Source organism: Myotis yumanensis, unplaced genomic scaffold (assembly GCF_028538775.1).
Source record: "Myotis yumanensis isolate MYYU_CA2020_CCGP unplaced genomic scaffold, mMyoYum1.0.hap1 SCAF_4, whole genome shotgun sequence".
Classification (NCBI taxonomy): domain Eukaryota; kingdom Metazoa; phylum Chordata; class Mammalia; order Chiroptera; family Vespertilionidae; genus Myotis; species Myotis yumanensis.
The window spans coordinates 109,335,554-109,349,363 of NW_027223755.1; positions in this window are offsets into that span (position 1 = coordinate 109,335,554).

The window sequence follows — 13,810 nt, forward strand, 5'->3', positions numbered from 1 at the left end:
GACAGGACTTGGCTGGAGATCCTACACAGAACCTAGAAACAGAACCTAGCGAGAGAACCTGGCTGAAGAACCTAAAGACAGATCCTAACCAGAACCTAGCCAGAGAACATGGCAAAAGATCCTGGACAGAACCTGGCTACAGAACTTCACTGGAGAACCTAGACAGAACATGGCAAAAGAACCTGGATAGAACCTGGCTAAAGAACCTGGCGACCGAACCTGGTTGGAGAACGTGGAGAAGCTGGATGGAGAACCTAGCGAGAGAACATGGCTACAGAACCTGGCTGGAGCTCCTGGCTAGAGGTCCTGACCAGGCTGCTGATCAACTGAATGCTGACCCCGTGCCATTCCTTCTTTGCCGACTCCGTCCACACCTTTGGGGACCCCTGGACCTGCTGGGGTTGGACCCCAGCACCTCCCCACTTGCAGCTTTAATGTAAAATTTCTGAGCACTCTGACACTTTCTTGTTTTCCCCACTCTGTTATGGATTTGTCTCATGGGTTTGGGGGTAACAGATATGAGCATTTATACTCAGCTTGTAATGTGAGCCCATCTCCAAGGGAACTCTCTAACATGCTACTTATATATGGAGTACAGAGCATGGTGTTAGTGCATTGTGGGCAGTCGGGAAGTTATTTGCAGAACAAATCAAGGGACTGCTGGGTGGTAGAGAAGCTTCTAAACACTCTAAAGCCCCTAAACTAAACTAAACTAAACTAAACTAAACAAACAAACAAATAAAAGCCGTACTTGATTTGGCTCAGTGGATAGAGCGCCAGCCTGTGGATTGAAGGATCCTGGGTTCAATTCCAGGCGGGGGCACATGCCCAGGTTACGGGCTTGATCCCCAGGGGGTGTGTGCAGGAGGCAGTCTCGATCAATCATTCTCTCTCACCATTTCTCTCTGCCTCTCTCTTTCTCTCTGAATTCAATAAAAATATATTAAAAAAAAATAAAGCTCCTACACTCCCACTCCTGACTGCCGTACTCTAGCGTCCAGGAGTAGGAGCTGTAGAAATAGATTCTCTAGGGGACACTCAGTAAGTTACTCCATGTCTCTGGGCCGCACTTTGCTCATTCATAAAATGGAAATGATAATAATCCCCACCTTGTGGGATGGCTGAGAGGATAATGCAGTCATGCACATGAAGGGCTTAGAGTGGGACCTGGTGCGTGTTCATCAAGAAGGATTGCATTTGCTTTAATCAACAGCAACATATGTCAGATCTGAGCACGTGATCTATGCTACTTGCGAGTCACCAGCTGTCCTCCCTCCCCCGAGTCACTTCCTCATTTACCTGAACTTTCTTTCCTCCACATTGCACCTCACTCCACCCCCTCAGCATCTATGTGCAAAGTCTCTCCCTCCCAAGCAACCCAGAAGCTGCCACACAGTCTTCCCTTTAATGAGCCTTAATACAAACCCTTAACCAAGCCTGTCCTCACTGTTGGTAGGAGATGACTAAGCAATTAGCAGCCCTTACTTAAGGCACCAGTGTTTCTCTTGGCACCCCAGTACCAATGAGGAGGTGGAAATGCAGTTTCGATCTTGTTTCCTGGTGGACATAGCACACTGTGTGGTGAAATGCCTCCTCTTTGAGGGACCACCCAGGTGGATTTGAGAACACCTTTATCTGAGGTGGCACCGGACCAGTGACATACAGGTAATGATCTTGTAAGTCAGGCTTTAGAACTCCAAATGAGTTTTGTGTTGTAAGAGTGGCCACATGGACCTGTCTGGGCCAGGAAGGCATGGAGGTACAAGTCTAAAGAAAGTGATTGATAAAAAAAAATCATGGAGGGTGCTTTTCTGGTAAATAAGAAAGCATCATGTATGAAGAGATGCCTAGAAATGTAGAGGATGTATTTCCAGTGGTAAAAAAGAAAGCTCGTATTCATTTGGAAAATTATTGCCAAATTATTTATTATTCATTTAGTGAGCACCTACTATGTGCCAGTCACTCTTGTGTCAGAGTGACAGCAAGAAATAAAACAGCCCCAAATCTCCTGTTGCTTATGATCCACTTTCAGAGTCGTGGGGAGCCAAGGTCAGAGGAAAAGGTACGTTTGGTTGGCAGTTGAGGATGTTTGGAGATGAACGATGAACATGACTAGAATTCTTCAAGGTAGACTTGGAGGGACGGAGGAAGCACCTTGGACCCCTGATGTCGGCCGGGAAGAGGAGTGGAGAAATGGAAGAGCTCATTCTCAGGGAGCTTGCAGGGAGGGCTGCAGGGCTGAGGGTGAGCAAGAGGCTGGTTACCTCGTCTGGCGACTGGGAGGAGGATCTCAGAGGAGAGACGCTAAAGGGTTGGTGGGAGGGGTTGGTGTGGACCCACAAGCAAGCGTGGCCTTGCTGGCGTGCTGGTGGCTACAGGAAGCCAGGGCTTTGGGACTGAAGAAGACCGGGATAATGCCTTGTTTATGGCCATGCCTTTGACTTCAGGCAGCCCTGCTGTGAGTGGGGGCTGCCACCTGCTGTGTGAGACGTGAGAAGGGCAGCGAGGCCGCTGCCAGTGGTGCGGACTGAGCGGGCTGGTGCACATGCATCTCACTGACATGTGCTGCCATTATTACCACCCTGTGTACAAGCCGTCTCCACGGGCGGGTGCACAGCCATGTCTGGGGGGGTCGGGTGAAGGGAGGAAACTTGCCTCTTCCTCAGACCGTCACCCAGCGTCCCAGGGGCCCAGGCAGATGTCCAGGGGGGCTCCGGGTCCACTCGGCTGGGCAGGCGCTCCTGGCTGCCTCTGGGTGTCCTTGCACTTTGAGGCCTCTTTTCACTTTGTTTTTCAATATTTGCCAAAGCTCTAATTGCTATACTTCCTCCAATGTTTCTAATAAGGCAATCAGTGAGGACTGCAATTAGGAGGGCCTCATTACCATCGGCGTTCTCTTTCTTCTCCCAGAAACCGCATTGGAACAGTCACAAATAAACCTAATGAAGACCAAAGATATGCTCCCCTCGAAAGCTGTTTGTAATCATGATCGGTTATTGTCAAAGCCGGCAGGCAGCGGAGTTCTCTGAGGCACTGTTACATACTCAGCCGCCGCCGGGAGGGGTGAGCGGGCGGGTGGCGAGGCGGGGATGCGACCTTTGCAGGTGCCTGAGAAGGTCTGCACTCGAGCTATTGGCGTGTTTGAGTTGATTAATTTGGCTGATAAAGTCTCTCGCGTCACTCCTTTAAAAATGTTGTTGCCATGCAGCATATGAATGGTCAAGTGTGTAAGTCTTGAGTATACACTTTTGGATATTAAAGATATACACAGACCCCGGGTAACAGCATGCAGACCAGGTACAGTTGTCCCCCCTTATCCACAGGGGATCCGTTCCAAGACCCTCAGTGGTGCCCTGAGCCCTGCATGCACTAGTTTTCCCTGCATACATACCTACGGTAAGTTTAATTTAATAAATTAGGCACAAAAAGAGATGAACAACAACTAGTAATAAAATAGAACTGTGGTGGGCAGTGAGACAGACATGAGCAGAGCAAGGTTGGTGGGTCAGGTACAGAAGGTTGCCAGGTGCCAGCCCAGGTCCCTAAAGGACAATTGTAGGTGGGACCTCGCCCCCAGGGAGGCCTCTCCTCCCCTGGCCTGTCTCTGGTCAGGCAGTTTGGACCTGAGATGACATCTAGGCCTCAAGTTGTATTTCAGCTCCAGGCCCAGAAAAGCAGCAAAAGCAGCCTCAGAACCAGCGGCATCGGACAATGACCCCCTGCCCTGGCACCAGCCAGTCAATCTGTGGGGACCACCACCCTGAAAGGACACACCTGGAAAGCTGCTGACTGTCCGCTGAGATCTTCCCCTGGACCTCCCCTAACTCTCCATCCTTAGAACCCTTAGGAGAGGACCCAGCCTGCTCTCCCCGGGAGCGGCCTGTGCCTTTCCCTGCCCCTCCCCGTCCCCGTCCCCCCCTCAGGGTGTCACCATCAGCTTCCTCACTCCCAAGCTCCAAGGGCCCTTCCTTTACCTCCATAACTGGTTTCCGAAGCCCATTTCTTCTAGGAATCACTTCTACCTCTGTGATTTGCCAAATAACTGTTCTCTTAGAGTTTGGGTCTTGGCTCTGAATTCTTTCTGAGCCAGAACCCAAGCACCGAGGTTGCTGAACCCAGGTGGGGTCTGACTGCACCGGCCATCACCCGGTGCTGCTCCCGCCCCTGCAACAGAACAATTAGAACAATACACTGTGACGAAAGTTAGTGAACGAGCGTTATGCTGTAAAATAAGGCTGACGTGAACACCAGCACTGGGACCCTGAGACAGCCGATCAGATAACCTAGAGGGCTCCTAAGTGCCTAGCTGGAGGGAAACGTGTACAGCTTGGAGACGCTGGACCAGGGTGATTCCCGTCCTAGGTGGGGCGGATCCTTCAGCACACTGTTCAGGAAGCTGTGCAGTTTATAACTTACACATTGTTTACTCCTGGAATTTTCCATTTAACATTTTTGGACCATGGTTGACTGCAAGTAACTAAAATCACGGAAAGGAAAACCGCGAAGAAGGCAGGACGGCATTTCGAACATCTCAGAAGGCTCCCCGTGGCCCTCTGTGGTGTGGAGCTGTTAGGAGAACAAGGAGATGAACAACTCTTGGCTGTATCCCTGGGATGGAGGGAAAGACAGACCTTCCTGGGTGCCCGGTGCCCAGTGGGGGTGGTCCTGCGTGAAGAGCTGAGCAGATGCCCCCCAGGTGAGGCAGGCGCTTCCCTGCAGGGCTGCCCTGACCCGTGTACTGGGACGGCTGAGGTCAGCTGAAGGACATTCTGTGCCACATGGCCAGCGATGTGTGTCATCAAGGAGGGGTTGACAATGGGCGGGTGGCACACCAGGGCACAGAAGCTGCCCCCAGTCCTTTCCTTATTTGCCTCCCCACTCCGGAGCCTGCCAATGTTCCCAAACGTTCTTTCCTCAAAATAAAGCCCCAGCCCCCAAGCTGCCCACACCTGCCGTCTTAGGTGCCCACTGGCTTCTGATGGGGGAGGGGTGAGCTCTGATCTCCTTTTCTCCTGGTTTCTCAGGGCGGTGAGGAGAGAGTCCTGGCCCGTGGGTGAGGCAGCAAGAACAGGATATTTTCCGGTGTGGCCGTGGCTCGCCTGAAACCAGGCATTACTTGCTTTCCTGAGGCCACGCCCCAGGTCTGTGCTGGGGAAACCTGCCTTCCGCAGAGCTGGGTGAGGACGGGCCCAGCCAGCTCTGAGTTATTTTAGAGAATATGAGATGGATTGCTCTGCAGCGGTTCTCAACCTGTGGGTCGCGACCCCTTTGGGGGTCGAATGACCCTTTCACAGGGGTTCCCTAAATACATCCTGCATATCAGATATTTACATTATGATTCATAACAGTAGCAACATTACAGTAATAAAGTAGCAACGAAAATAATTTTATGGTTGGGGGTCACCACAACATGAGGAACTGTATTAAAGGGTGGTGGCATTAGGAAGGTTGAGAACCACTGCTCTACTGACTCCTGCCCGATGTTGTGAAATATTTAAAATCAAATACCTTTAATACTAACATAATCATTGAGGAATATGAAAGTGTGAACATTTCAGAGGCCTGATGCTACTTGGGCTAATTAAAAAAATTTTTTTAAATTGATTTCAGAGAGAAAGGGAGAGAAAGAGACAGAAACATCAATGATGAGAGAGAATCATTGATCGGCTGCCTCCTCCACGCCCTCTACTGGGGATTGAGTCCACAACCTGGGCATGTGCCCTGACCCAGAATTGAACGGTGACCTCCTGGTTCATAGGTTGATGCTCAACGACTGAGCCACGCTGGCCGGGCTACTCAGGCTAATGTTAATTGTGAGGAAACGTAATATCCACACAGCGCTGGGATAAACCAGGCTGCTGTCAGCGCCTTCCTCTGTGTTCAGGGAGGACATTATCTTCCCAAGGGTGGAACGACGCCTTTAGCACACTGTCTTTTGTTTGTTCCTTCTGTCATCCCGCTAATCACTTAGAACACTGCACGTTCCCAACCTTCTAGCCATAATGACTTGTGGCCCTTTGCCCTCTTGATATAGAACAGTGATGGCGAACCTATGACACGCGTGTCAGAGGTTACACGTGAACTTATTTATTTGGTTGATTTTTCTTTGTTAAATGGCATTTAAATATATAAAATAAATATCAAAAATATAAGTCTTTGTTTTACTATGGTTGCAAGTATCAAAAATTTCTATATGTGACACGGCACCAGAGTTAAGTTAGGGTTTTGCAAAATGCTGGCACGCCGAGCTCAAAAGGTTTGCCATCACTGATCTAGAACATTGTAGGTAAGCTGAGACACGTCAAAGCACAGCCCTCCTGTGAGTCCCCACCTCGGGTGTGGCGATGTTGGTGCATTGGCCCTGGGGAGGGTGGGGAGAGAGAGGCCAGCTCACTCGGGCTCCCTGCAAATGGAAGTGTCTCAGGACACGACGAGAGGTGCTGGGTTGGAAGAAAAGATGGCGAGATCTGAGTTTCAGAGTGTCCCCTTCCCGAGATGGGTCTGCCTGGGGGTTGACCCGGGTGTTCTGCATCCTCCAAAGTGTCCTGGGACCTTAGGGGGTAGTCCTGCGCTGAGGGTGGCCATTGACAGGACTAGCGTTGGTAACTATCGAGCAAAGTCTCATTGATTAAGCACTGGCTATGAGTCGGTCATGTGTTAAGTGTGTTGACACAAGAATGTCCAAACCCGAAGAGAATTTTTGTTTGTTTGAGCCAAACTGCCTGCAATGCTGGGAAGAGCTCAGATGCTCTGCACAGGGGCAGCTGGCAGCTTCTCTGATGCATTTGGAATGAAGGCAGGAACGTGAGGACGATGGCATGGACGGGGTGGGAGGAAGGCAGGATGGTCAATGAGACCATGTGGCTCCTCTGAGGGTCTGTCACAGGTGTGCTCACTGGGTGCGAGGGAGCAGTGGGCAGGGCTTGCTTCAGGCAAAGCAAACCTTCCACTAAAGAAGCCATGTGTCGGGGTGTGACCACCACCAGGACGCGCCCAGCTAGGCATGTATGGTCAGATCACCTTGAGGTGACTGCATCGCTGGACTTGTACACACCCCTGTTTTCATCCACAAATGCCACACAAGCATGTTCTCATTGAATCCTCACTGCACGCAGTGAGGTGGCTTCCGTTGTTATTCCCACTCTGCACTTGAAGAGAAGAGAAACCTTTTCCTCTATCCTCTTAAGTTCAGTTTCTGGGACTCTACAAAATTAAACCAACAAAAGACAGGTTAACAGGAAAAGAGTCACACATTTTATTTAATGTGAATAGTTTTAATTTCTTACACATATGCAGGATTTCCCAGAAAAAGAAGTGAGAACTCAAAGAAGTGTTAGGTCTGAGAGATTATATACCACTTTAACAAAGGGTGATACATTTTTCAAAAATATATTTTCATTGATTTCAGAGAGGAAGGGAGATGAAGAGTGAGATAGAAACATTAATGATGAGAGAGAATCATCAATCAGCTGCCTCCTGCATGCCCCACACTGCGGATCGAGCCTGCAAGCCCACAACCGGGGCATGTGCCCCAACCGGGAATCAAAATGTGACCTCCTGGTACATAGGTCGACACTCAACTACCGAGCCACACCAGCCGGGCAAAAGGGTGATACATTTGCTTGCGGCTAGGTGACAAGACAAAGGAATGTTTGGGCTTCTAGGGCAGTAAATGTGGGGAAGTAAACACACGGGGACACTAATGGGAGGTAAGGGTTATTTCAGTGGGATTTGTTTATGTAGATTCACGTTGGTGTCATCTCCAGGGATAAGAATCTTTTTTTTTTTTTTTTTTTTTTTTTTTTTTTTTTTTTTTACTGGTGCAGGAAAGAGGAGGGGATATGTTCACACAGGGAAATTTAAGCCCTGCCTTTAGGCAGAAAGAGGGAGGGCAGGGAGCTTTTCCTACACCTGCTGTTTCTTGATTGCCTTCAGCTCAAAATAATCTTTATGCCCAAGTGGCAGGTTGTAGAGAGCGCCTGGGAAAGGCCCCTGAGCTGGTTGTCATCTGAATCCAGTGGTGCCCGGCAGAGCCATGCCCTGGAAACATACCTTGCCAGAAGCACATGTGTTGTCAGCCTGACCTTCAGCTCAGGCGCCAGGGGATGGGTTTCATTATCTAAACCCAGCCAAGTACCAGGAACAAACACAATTATCCGGGCCCACCCAGAAGTGATGATTACAAAGAAGCCACAAGAATGCACATAATCTCCTTTGTCTTGGGCTTTAGGAAAACTTCCTGGTATTTTGCCGTATAAAATAAACGCTCTGTATAGGCTCTGGGTCACTCTCTCTCCATCAGAGGACAGCTGTCCCACCCGGCCCCAGCTTTTTCCTTCTATCTCTGTGTCTGTCTCTTTCTTTCATATTCTCAATCCCCAGTTCCTCAGTACTCAGGAACGGGACCACTCTCTAGCTGCGCTGGACACGGAAAAGAGAGAAATATCTATAGCAGGTTTCGAGGTGGCATATCCTGATCCCCCAGCAGCTGAGTAAATGGCAGCTTAGAAAGGAACTTACCTAAAGTAAGTTCAGAGCAGGGACTTGAACTGGGTCTGTTTTAAGGACAGGGAGGGTGGGGCCAAGGCAGCAGGGGCAGAGCTTCCTGTGGCAGGAAGGTCAAGGTCATGTAGCTCAAGATTTCTGCTCGCCCAAGTGGCTCTTCAAACACCCAAAACGGGAGAAGGGAGAAACTGCTCTACCTCCAAGGAGGTAGCAGTAGCAGGAGAGAGGAAGGACCAGGAGAATGCATACCAAACAAGGAGACTTCCACCTGGGAGGCTGGGAGTTAGAGAACGAGGGTCAGAAACCAGAGGTGAACCAACCCAGAGCATGAAATAAAACCCAGGATTTATGCCTTCTAATAAGGCTGTGTGGAGAGGTAGGAGATGGGGCTGGAAGGATATTAAGGGTTAAGACTGTAGAGATATTTATTGTAAGGAATTGACTTATGTGATTGTGAGGCTGGATGAGTAAATCCGAAATCCACAGGGCAGGCTGTGAGGAAGGGCAGGCTGGAAACTCTAGTGGGCATCCGCTTTTACTCACAGGTGGGATTTCTGTGTCTTTAAGGGAAGCTGCTGTTCTGCTCTTTAGCACTTCAACTGATTGCACCAGGCCCACCCAGATTATTGACAACTAGAGGCCTGGTACACAAAAATTCGTGCACATGGGGGAGTCCTTCAGCCTGGCCTGCCCCCACCTTGCAGTCTGGGAGCCCTTGAGGGATGTCTGACTGACGGCTTAGGCCCGCTCGGCATTCGGACATCCTTTGCTGCTGCATAGGTGGGAGTGGCTCCCACCACCACTGCTGCGCTTGCCAGCTGTGAGCCCAGCTGCATTGAACATCTGCCCCCTGGTGGTCAGTGCGCATCATAGCAATTGGTCATTCTGCTGTTTGGTGGATTTGCATATTAACCTTTTATTATCTACACTAATGAAAACAAAAGATGCAAATTAACCATCACTCTGCTACTCCACTACACCCACAAGCCACGCCCACCAGCCAATCAGGAGCAAGTATGCAAATTAACCCAACTAAGATGGCAGTGGCCATGGAGCTGGAGTGAGCAGGAGGCTTGGGTTGCCCCTGGCGATGGAGGAAGCCAAGCAAGCAAAGCTTCCCACCTGCCCTGGCTGGCCCTGGGCTCCGCTCAAGGCTACAAAGTTTCAATTATAGAAGATAAATAAATCCCAGATACCTGCTTCCAGCCTGCCCTGGCCTCCGCTCAATGAGGCGCTGAAAAAAAAAAAAGGAGAGGCTGGGAGCTTGGGTCTCCAGGGGGCATGGCCAGCCTGAAAATGGCCATCAGCCCCTCACCCAGGCTGGCCAGCCACCCCAGCGGGATCCCCCCACCCTGAAGGGGCTGTGGGCAGCCTGAAAATGGCCCTCAGCCCCTCAGCCAGACTGGCCACCCCCATGGGGTGAGGGTTACCGCTGGGGGGCTTAGCCAGACTGCAAACAGCCTTCAGCCCCTCACCCAGGCTGCCAGGCACCCCAGCGGGACCCCAACCCTGATCTGGGACACCCTTCAGGGCAAACCAGCTGGCCCCCACCCATGCACCAGGCCTCTATCCTATATAATAAAAGGGTAATATGCAAATTGACCCTAACAGCAGAACTACTGAGAATGACTGGTCACTATGACACACATTGACCACTAGGGGGCAGATGCTCAAGCAGGAGCTGCTCCCTGGTGGTCAGTGTGCTCCCACACGGGGAGCTCTGCTCAGCCACAAGCCAGGCTGACGGCTGCCAGCACAGCAGTGGTGGTGGGAGCCTCTCCTGCCTCCTCAGCAGCGCTAAGGATGTCCGACTGCAGCTTAAGCCTGCTCCCCGCTGGCAAGTGGACATCCCCCGAGGGCTGCCGGGCTGCCATAGGGATGTCTGACTGCCAGCTTAGGCCTGATCCCCCGGGGAGGAGGCCTAAGCCAGCAGGTGGACATCCCTGAGGTCAGTGCTGAGGGACCCCCCCCACTCCCCCAAGTGCACAAATTTTTGTGCACCAGGCCTCTAGTCTTATCTAATAAAGAGGGAATATGCAAACTGACCGTCATGCCGTAATGGTAAAAGATGGCTGCACCCACAGGGGAGGCAGGGATTCTGTAACACAAGATGGCTATGCCCACAGCAGAGGCCGAGTTCACGTAACAAGCCTTAATAGGCAATCAGCAGGGACCTAAGGCTGCGTGGCACTGGGCTGGGGCAGGGGACCTGAGGCTGCGCCCCCTGCTTGGTGGGGCATGACAGGGGACCTCAGGCCATATCCCCTGCTCCAGCACCAGGCTGTGGGACCTCAGGGTGCACCCCCTGGCCCAACAGGGCTTGACAGGGGACCTCAGGCCACACCCCCTTGCCCCAGCGCTGGGCCAGGGGACCTCAGGCTGTGCCCCCCACCCTGGCACCGAGCTGTGGGACATGAGGCTGCACTTCCTGCCTGGCAGGGCTTGACAGGGGACCTCAGGCCATGCCTCCTGCCCTGTGGGGCTTGACAGAGGACCTCAGGCCATGCCCAGCCCCGGTGCCAGGCTGGGGGACCTCAGGGCCTGCTCCCCCCCATGCGGGGCTGGATGGGGGACCTCAGGCCATGCCCCCTGCCCTCGGGGCTTGACAGGGAACCTCAAGGTGTTCCCCCTGCCCCGGCTGAGCCGGGGGACCTCAGGCCATGTCCCCTGGCCCAGGCCAGGGGACCTCAAGATGCACCCCCTGGCCCAGGCCGGGGGACCTCAGGACGTGCCTCCCACCCCACCTCTGGGCCATGCAACCTGAGGCTGTGCCCCCACCCAGCAGGGCTTGACAAGGGTGGGGCCTGCCGGGTCTGGGCCTTGCGCGATTTTGAGGTGCACGTGGGTGGGTGGAGACTTGACTCTGGTTCCCATGGCATGCCCCAGACCCTGACAGGAGGAAGATTGTCATATACATTTTACTAATTTTCTTTCCTCTCTGACACTTCTATTATAGAGAAAGGGAAAATAACAATATTAAAATATTTCCTCTAATTCTCTTTTAATGTGCACAAATTTCATGCACCGGGTCACTAGTATAGGATAATACCTTTTACAGTGGGGTCTTGACTTACGAGTGTCCCTACTAACAAGTTTTTCGAGATACAAGCCATTTCTCAGCCGATTTTTTGCTTTGAGTTGCTAGCTAAAATTTGGGATACGAGCCAGCTTCAGATACCCCACCGCTAGTTAGCGCAGCAAACGTCACAGTGAACACCACAACATCAGCCTAGCATCACGTGTCTCACTCGTTCACTTTTTGATTTGACATACGAGTTATTTGAGTTACGAGCTCCATCACGGAACGAATTAAACTCGTAAGTCAAGGCCCCACTGTACTTAAAGTCAGGTGGTTGTAGATGTTAATCACATCTCAAACTCCTTCACAGCAACACCTGGGTCAGTGTTTAATGGAATAACTAGGTTATTAAAACTGACCATCACAGTGCTTAATGAATACTTGCTGAAATAATACATAATAATAAGCTAGTATTTTTTGACCAATTAACAGATTCCAGGCACTGTTCTAAGAACTCTGTATGTATTAACTTGTTTACCCTTCTCAACAAATGCATAAAGTCAGTATTATTATTACTTCTGTCCAAATTCCGTGCTGTTTATCAATCAGTGTTTCCACTTCTCCTTTCTCCAGGCACATGGCAGGGCTTCACTGTGCTTTCCCCTTCAAATCCACGATAGCCACGTGACTGGTCTTTATCAATGAGTTGTGAGCAGGGAGGATGTGGGTCACTTCCAGGTAGAAATGTTTAGGAGTAAGTTTATCATCTTTCTTTTTTTCTCCTTGTCATTTTGACCAGCAACGTCCCGACAGTAGAGCCTCTGCTAGCGTGGGTCTTCTGGGTGGGCAAAGTGAGCAGAGTCCCCGCTGACCACGTGGGACACAGAGCGTGTGTTTTAAGCTACTGGTACTTGAGAGTTGTTTGTTTCCACTGTATAACCCAATTTCTCCTGATTATCCCATTTTGTAGATGAGGACAGTGAGGCACAAAGAGGTGAAGTCACTTGTCCAAAGTCACACACCAAGTAAATGGTGAGCCATCTCTTAGTCTTGACTATTTAGAAGCCTAGAAAGACTTTGATTGCCATCTTTTCTAAGGCTCAGCTCTTCAGCTTTCCTGTCCTCACCCTGGTTCTTGTCTGGAGACATTTTCGGTTGTCACAACTTGGGTGGTGGGGGAGGGGAATTGTGCTACTGGCATCTGGTGGGCAAAAGCCAGGGATGCTGCTAAACATGCACTGGGCACCCCCCACTATCCCCCCCGCAACAGAGTTATCCAGACTCAAACGTCAGAAGTGCCACTGCTGAGAAGTTCTGACTTCCCCGAAATTCCTCTGCTGCTGTAGGTAACAGCGATTGGCTTCCTTTGCTTGCACCGAAGACCCGGTTGGCTTGTTATGAGTTAGTTCATTAATTAACTGAAAACAGTGGGGCATCAGTGCTGGGACTGGTCTGATAGTTGACATTTGCCTAGCTGATCTGGAGGAGTGTGTGGTGAGAGCTCCACACTCGCTGGTGACGCTTAGCTGTGCCAGGGAGTGAAATGCCAAGCCACTGGCAACAGCCTCGGGAAGCTCTCAGCAGCCTGTGCGAGTGGGCTGGGAGTTGCCAAGGATGAGCCCCAGTGTGGGCAAATGCAAGGTGCTGCACTTGGCAACAATACCCTGAGCTATACTTAGAGGGAGGAAGAGGACAGAACAGGAGAGAAGCAAGTGAATAAAAATGGAAAGAACTCCAGTGAGGGGTTTTCTAGCTGGATTCAGAGACTCACCTGAGCTCTAGCTAACAATGCCAGGCCTTTCTGGGCTGCCCTTGAGCATAGGTCTGGGTGCTGTTCCTCAATCAGCTTTTTATTTTCTGCAGGAGTACAGACCCAGTTCCCCCAGATTTTATGATTTCCAAGAGAAGCCAAAAATTCTGGCTCTTATGTGTAAGTTCCCATTTTTCCTTTTTTGGGGTAATTTCTTATTGATCTACACTAATAAAAGAGAAACATGGTAATTAGCATACGACCACTACCCTTCCCATTGGCTAATCAGCATATCCTTATGCAAATTAACTGTCAGCCAAGATGGTGGCCGGCAGCCAGGCAGCTGGAAGCGAACATGAGGCTTGCTTGCTCCAGAGACTGCAGACTCCAACGTTCCCCGCCTAACTTGCCAGCCTCTCAGCTGCAACTCTAAGCAACTATGTACTATGTTGCAAATAAGAAGCTAAACAAAACCCCAGAAACCAGCTTTCAGTCAGCCCTGGACCACAACATTGTATCGATGTTTTCAGCAGCGA